Raw genomic sequence first — 7,628 nt, 5'->3', positions numbered from 1 at the left:
TTATCCAAAAGTGATAACAAAATGAAACATTGCATAGTGAACAATGTTTTGTGATCCAAATTAGGTATAACCAAATATTATCACATGCAAAACACAAACCAGGCATCAGCATGTAGGCTCATCTCTGTTTTTCTCTGGTGCATATTTTCAACTGGTTTTATTTCTCCTATAATGACACCAGTGATATGCTATAAAAAAACAACATATAAAAGAAAACACATAATGTATTGATTGTAGTTTGTTTTTTGGGTTTAAAATTATTCCATACCTCTTTATCCATTAGAGCTTTGGGAATAACTTTGAGCTAGATGGATAAAAGCTTTGGTTAATATGGTAAGAAGTTTTTTACTCACAAAATGATTTTTTTATATATAAAAAGAACCTAAACCATACCCAAGCACATGCCTTCCACCATCCAAGATAGTTTGTAATATCAAGCCCATTAATCCGATATTACCTCCTCCATATACCAAATCAATGCTTCTCATTACTTGAAGGGCGATCATTTGTCAGTTTATTTTTAATATTTTCATTTATAAATTTATTTTTCAGAGCAATACCAGAGCAGAAAGACAACAAGGAAAAGAGATTGATGGAAAGAACAACTGAAATAAAGTAAAAGCAAAAGAAGGCAAACCAGTTCTTTTCCAAGATTAATGGCATCATCTTGGTAACTCTTTTTCTTTCCAGGCTACTACCACAAAAAAACACAAATTGTTTTGGATTTTGATGTAGTCATTCTCTTTGTTTTTCTTTAGCTTTAATTACACTACAAAATTGCATAACTATTTATCATACATTAAGTGGGATAAATGTATATAATAAAGGACGAATAAGTTAAAATTAGAAGAGTGATATGCAAATTTTTTCCCTAATAAAAGAGATGCTTGAACACTTTGCAGAACATGACAAATGTATCTCAACAAAGATTGATGCTATTGCATTACTACCTCACAAATGTATATATAGAGAAAGATAGCTAGTTTGTCTTGTTCTCCTTTGGTTATTGTTATTATTTTTTATTTTGTTAGAGATAGTGATCATGTCTTGTTGGATTTTCTTAAAAGAAGAGTGGATTTGCTTTATATTTTTAACACTATTTATTAATAAATAAATCAATATATTGTTATATGTTGTTACTTTTTTGTCTACTTCTTTATTGTTGGGAAGCATGCTGACTGATCAACCGAAAATAATTTTACTAATTTGTAAGGTTTTTATATATAATTCTTAATAAATATTCGAATATGACAAATTGATGTAGCATTATAGTTTGTCTATAAAATAACTTCAAAGCATTATAAAATGAATGCAAAAAATAGTTATCGATATATATATATATTCAATTGTGTTGATTTTACTGGTTGAATTATTGTTGGTAGTTATCAATTTAGTATTTTGTAAGTTTTTTTTTAAATGTGAATTAAGATCAATTGAAGAATGGGAGTTGTGACAAATGTTAAATGTGCAGATGTATGTAAATTAGTCAAAGAAATATCAGATATGATTTGAGTTGTATAGTTTACAGATATCATTTCTATTTGATATGATTTGACAAGCCTGTTATTGTTTTTTCAATATTTTTTCACAATTATTTTAAAAGTATGGCTTTGGTTTTGTTTTCATTTTTTTTTTAAACGAAATCATATATGAAAAGTGTATTTTTCAACTAAATAGCCAATAAGTTGTATAATTTTACATTAAAGTCTTATGTTAGGAAGGAAAATATAATTAAAAAATTTATTCAGTAATTTCATAATGTTAGGTCAGATGAGAGTTATGTATATATATAATTTTTTTTAAAATTAATTGTTTATATATGTATGCAAACAATAAGAACTTATTAAAACAAATAAGAAAATGTCTACTTTGTTGTTGAAAAAAACTTAAGAAAATGTGATCTTCTTCGTTACTTGCATGGCCACCATCAACTACAATGTATTCACAAAGATCCATTGGAGATTAGACTTTTTCAAAAGGTATGGGGATGTTGTTTTTCAGAACCTTAAAAGAAAATTTTTTTCCCCTCCATTTTTAGCCCAAAGGGTTTGTCATAGCATTTATTTTTTGGGAAGTGGGATCTAGGGTTTGTATATTTTTTTCAAACAACTCCTTAGTTTTTATATGTTTTTCAATAAGTCATTTATTTGTAAAATTATCATGTAAGTTTTTCTAAACTAATATATATATATGTGTATATATATAATGACATTTTAAGTATAAAATTTATCTAAATATTATAGTAGCAAGTGATATAAAATCATATATTCACATATATAATAATATTTGGAAAATAAAATAAAACTTAATTTCTCAGTTAGAAAATGTGGGACAACGAGGCCTCATAGACCATTAGACTAATGGTCTCCTGCGGTGATCGAGTCCAATCTCCTCTTCTTCCCTCTTGCCATTGCTTCCTCTTCTTGGCCTCTGCTCAACCTCGTCAGTCTTTGGCTTCTGCTTTCCTTGTTGCTTGTCTTCATCTCAGGTCAAGGTCTAAGCTTACAGCCTTTCAGGAACACTGGAGGAACCTCTTTGTTGTCGGCACACACCTCATCGCAAGCATCCTAAGTTTCCCATTCATCCACCGGCGCTGAGTCTCATTTCCAAGAGAAAGCGAGCAATGAAGAGAACCAAAGATGGAGAGAGCCAAGGAAGTGGAAAATGAGAAGACAATGTCATTATTAGAAAACCTAAGTTCATGGCAGACAAAAGGCACTATTTTGGCTATTTTTATATTTGAAATTTTTGTCCGGATCTCTTTGTCTATATCTTATTCTCATGAGTTATTTTTTGCCAATAAATTCATGGCAGAGAAAATGTAACGGTTTCTCCTATCTTTGTATTTAAAATTTTTAATCGATCTCTTTGTCTATCTTATGTTCTTGGATTCCATTTTACTGAACCAAGTCCAAACCAAGTTGGTACATGATTTGATATGCATCACTATATCTTTTTTGTCAAAGAGAATATACAGATCATGTAGATGACTCAGCTAATATTATTTGAACTTTTCTTGTGACCAGCTTAGTTTCTGATGAACTGGCTTTATTTGATGCTTCACTTTGCTGCCAAAGATTCTTCTTGCTCTCTTCTCCTTCTTGTGTATCTGATGCTTTGGAACATGCATGTACTGCATTCTTATTTAATTTTTCTTTTTATAAGATGCATGTATTTCTGGGAACTTGCTCTATTAATTATACACATTTTAAAATGAACTATGTGTATATGTAGTTATGCAAACTATGATATCATCTATACAAAAACATTCTATGTGTGAAAGAACTTAATGGGTTGATATGAAAGAATAAATATGGGAATCGAAACAAAAAGTATGAAAATTAGTGATTCTTATTTAGTTTTTTGTCCTTTTGATTTTGGGTGTTTTTTAATTCATTTATTGCGTTGAATTGCACAAAGGGCCCCTCAGTTTATTTTAAATTATATTTTATTGTTGTAGAGTTCTTGGACTTATTTGTGAGGTTGAAAAGAACACTTGGCTTGAGATTTTCTTTATAATTTTATATTTATGCTTGATAAAAAAATGAATAAAAAAATTTGAATGAAAAGTCTGAAGTTAAACTGAATGCATCTTTCCATGAAGATTAGGTTAATATTTCAAAATTGAACCTCTTCGCATGTGGAAAAAAACTTGTTTATTTATTAATGATTCAAATATATGAGATGTATTTAAATATATATATATATATATATATTTCATATATAAACATGGATCTTGAGGATGTATGATTTATATATTTAAAAATAAAGAGTTTTTTATACAATGTTTGTATCTATCATGTGTCTCCTTTCGAAACAGAAGTACTCAAATAATTAATAAAATAATGACAAATAATATGAGAGAATTTATTGTCAATTCCAATATCCATTTTAAATGTTCTTATCAATGTTAATTATTTTGCAAGGATGGAAATAATTTAAAAATTTATAAAAATGTTATATTTAGTAAGCCAAAATAATTAGATTAATTAATACAAAAACTGTTTCCCACATATTTTTGCATAATAACAACTAAAGAAAATACTTCCTAAATCCAAATTAAGATTTGCGGCAAAATCGTTTATGCATCTCAACCCTCCATACTTTAATTCTCATCATCTTCCTTTTTCTTGGCCTTTGTCCAGAATTTCCCATCTCCAGCAGTGTTGACGGTCTGGAATCAACCACTTCATGAATGTTTTGGTTTGCACAAATACAATTGTTATAGTCATTGCTTTTTATCCCATCAAGAAATGCATTGATCACATATTCCAATTGGCTAATGACACCTTCAAACCATTCCAATTGCTCATCAAAATGTTCTAGTCGATCCTTCCCTACTCCTTCCATTAAAAGTGATGCTTTCACTCTTGAGTTTGTTTGCCAAGTTATAAGCCTATCAACACTAGCACATAAAACCATTAGAGTTAATTTTAATATACAGCCAAAGCCAAGCATACATTTGTGAAGGAAAAGGAAAACTTTTCTTTTCAAGCTGATAATTGTTCTTGTTTTATAAATACATGATCAATGAGGTATATAGAGCTTTAACATTCTAGTTTATGCATATGCATGCGGTAAAGCTTACAGTCTTTTTAATACATTACTGTAACAGTAAATTTTTATCCTATAACCACCCTTCCTATCCCTTATCTTCTCCTCCATCATCCTCCTCTCATTCTCCTCCATCAAGGCTCCCTCAACCACCTTCTTCTTCTTCTTCTAACTATCCATAAACTGAATACCCAACGCAATCCGCATCAATATGTATGAACCAAAAGTCAACAACATATGCTATCCTCCTCCACCACAGGAATCTCCAGTCACCACCAGAATACCTTGTCAGACGACTGGCATGTCTTCAGTCCAAGTCCAATCTCAACAAAAGTTATCTTGGTCAACTGGTCTTTGCAGTTGTTGTGATGATGTTGGAAATTGTAAGTATCAACTCTTTTATACTTAAATCCTTACTTAATTTTCCCAAACATTTTTCCCATGAATTTTAGTTTATATTTTTGTCTTTTAGGCTGCATAAGTTGTTGTTGGCCCTGCATCATCTTCGGCTAGAATGCAGAAATCGTCAACTGCGGTTCCACTTGTATGTTTTTTTTCCTTTTTTAATATATATATATATATATATATATACGTATATATAATTATTTGTAATATTGCATGATTGAATGAAAATATATATGATAAGAATGTTATCAATCACATGCAGCATGGGAGTGAGTGGAGCAATTTACCTGCTGCTGATGTTTACGATTGGGTGACAGTTTGTTTATTCATGTTTTTATAGAAAAAGATGAGATCACAGTATTCACTTTCCTTGAGTCCTTGCAATGATTGTCTTGTTCATTGTTGTTGCACAAGTTGCGCACTTTGTTCATTGTTGTTCATCCAGTGCAGGCTTCTTCCATTCTCACGGCTCTTTTAAGGGGTCACGTGTTTCCACTTTGTTTATCTTCCCTTCCTCCTTCTTCTTCTTCGCTTTCTTTCTCTCTATATTGATGTCCTTTTGTTCACGTTATTTTTTTCTCTCTCTCTAGTAATCTAGAGAAGGGAACAATGGCGATGGAGTCACTGTAGATCTCTTCTTCTTCTACTACTACTCTGAGGAGGTGTTGGAAAGGTTAGGGTTTGGGAGAATATTGGTGGGTGTGGATGGGGGGTTTTGTAATTTTTAATCTGGATTTCATTGTTGAGTTTTTGGCGGAGATCTTGGGTATGTTTTTGGGATTCTTGGATCTAGGGTTTTGATTTTGGGTGGGGGGAGGAGGGAGAGAGTTTTGATTGGGATTGGGATTGTGATTAGGATTGGGATCTGTCTTTCAAACTAAACAAATTTGTTAGTTGAAGAATAATAAATGGCAAAACTTGGTTTTGATCACAAAAAATGTGAAAGGAACAATACCTATGTGACAATTGGTCTAGTGATAAGAAAAGTTTCAAATTGTGTTTCTATTAATTGTGTTTCTCTGAAATTAATTGTTTCAATGTTCCAAATTTCATTTGGAGAAGGCCAAATGAGGGTTTGAGGGCTATTGAGTACTTTTATGTGGCTTGTTCAACCAATCTTGAAAGTCCAAATGTCAGCTGATTAAATTGTGTTTTTGTTAATTATGTTTGTCTAAATTAATTGCGTTTCAATGTTCCAAATTTAATTTGGAGAGGGTCAAATGAGGGTCTGAGGGCTATTGAGTACTTTCATTTGGTTTGTTAAACCAATCTTGATAGTCCAAATGGTAGCTGGAGAGCCTATAAGGAACTATCCACTAAGATTAACATATACTTATATATTAAATATATTACATAAGTATTGTTTCTAATTTTATTTATTATAAATAATATTTTTTTAATACCTATGACCAAAGGAAAAAAATTTAGAAGCTAACCCTCTCCATTACCTTAAAAAAATAAAAAATAAAAAATCACTGGAGCAATTATGAGAATGAGTAAATTAGTCAATAGCCTTCAATTCCTCTCCATTATCCTCAAATTTGGGGTAATGTAAACCAGCCCTTGATTCTCTCCACTTGTGATTCTATTCCCATACCTATGCATATCCAAACGGGTGTTGTTTTAGAAATATGTGTCTATTCCCATTCCAGGGGAATAATAACCCCAATCTAAATGGACACTAGGTGTTTGGATCGCGGATTGGGAATGAGAATGAAAAGAATGGTAATGGTAATTGATGGTAATGAGAATCAAATTGTGTTTGGTTGGTGGAAAATTTCATTGGGAATGGGAAAAGAAAAAAGAAGTATGTGATAAAGTTACCATTTTGCTCTTAGTGCAATTGAATAATATTAAAACATTACTTATGTCAAACATTTTAGTTGTGAAATATTTTGAATATTATATTTCTTTTTTATTATCATATACTAATTAAATAATTGATCATTATTATTATTATTATTTAAATTACTTACTACAAATAGGTATTATAAATATTTAGATATTATTGTATATTTTAAGAATTGTAATTAAATATGCATGTTAAATAGTTCATATTATTATTATTCATTTTAATAATTATAATTAAATATTTATGTTAAATATTGTATTTAAATATTTTGGGAGAAGGGTATTTATGTCAATTCTCTTTAATTCCCTTCCATTACCCCCAAATTTTGGGGTAATGAATACCAACCCTCTATTACTTTGACCAGGGAATCCATTTCCATTTCTTAGCTTCACCAAACTCTTGGGATATGTGCCCATTTATATTCCTGGGTAATCAAAACCCCCATCCAAATGCAGACTCAAAAAAGAATTCTCTCTGTGTAATAACAATTACCCACTATATTTATAGACAGAAAGAAATCTATTTTTAAAGGTTTACTCTTGCATGTCTTGCCATTCTATTACACATGTGAAAAGATTCATTTTGCTTATATATAGTAGTTATAAATTATTAATATGCATTTATGTAATTTTGTCTTTTTAGAAATATGGATAAATTACCCATAAACCATGGATTGATTGAGAAAAGAAATAAAATACCACACTTTCCCTAATAATAGGGGCAGTCTATTATATTATATATATATTTATATATATGAGAAAAGGTTCTCTGTGGACGTGCATAGACGTCCACAGAGAACTACAGTAATACTAAACTG

The sequence above is a fragment of the Dioscorea cayenensis genome, chromosome 7, assembly GCF_009730915.1.
Source record: "Dioscorea cayenensis subsp. rotundata cultivar TDr96_F1 chromosome 7, TDr96_F1_v2_PseudoChromosome.rev07_lg8_w22 25.fasta, whole genome shotgun sequence".
Taxonomy (NCBI): domain Eukaryota; kingdom Viridiplantae; phylum Streptophyta; class Magnoliopsida; order Dioscoreales; family Dioscoreaceae; genus Dioscorea; species Dioscorea cayenensis.
Note: the sequence above shows the minus strand (reverse complement) of the source record.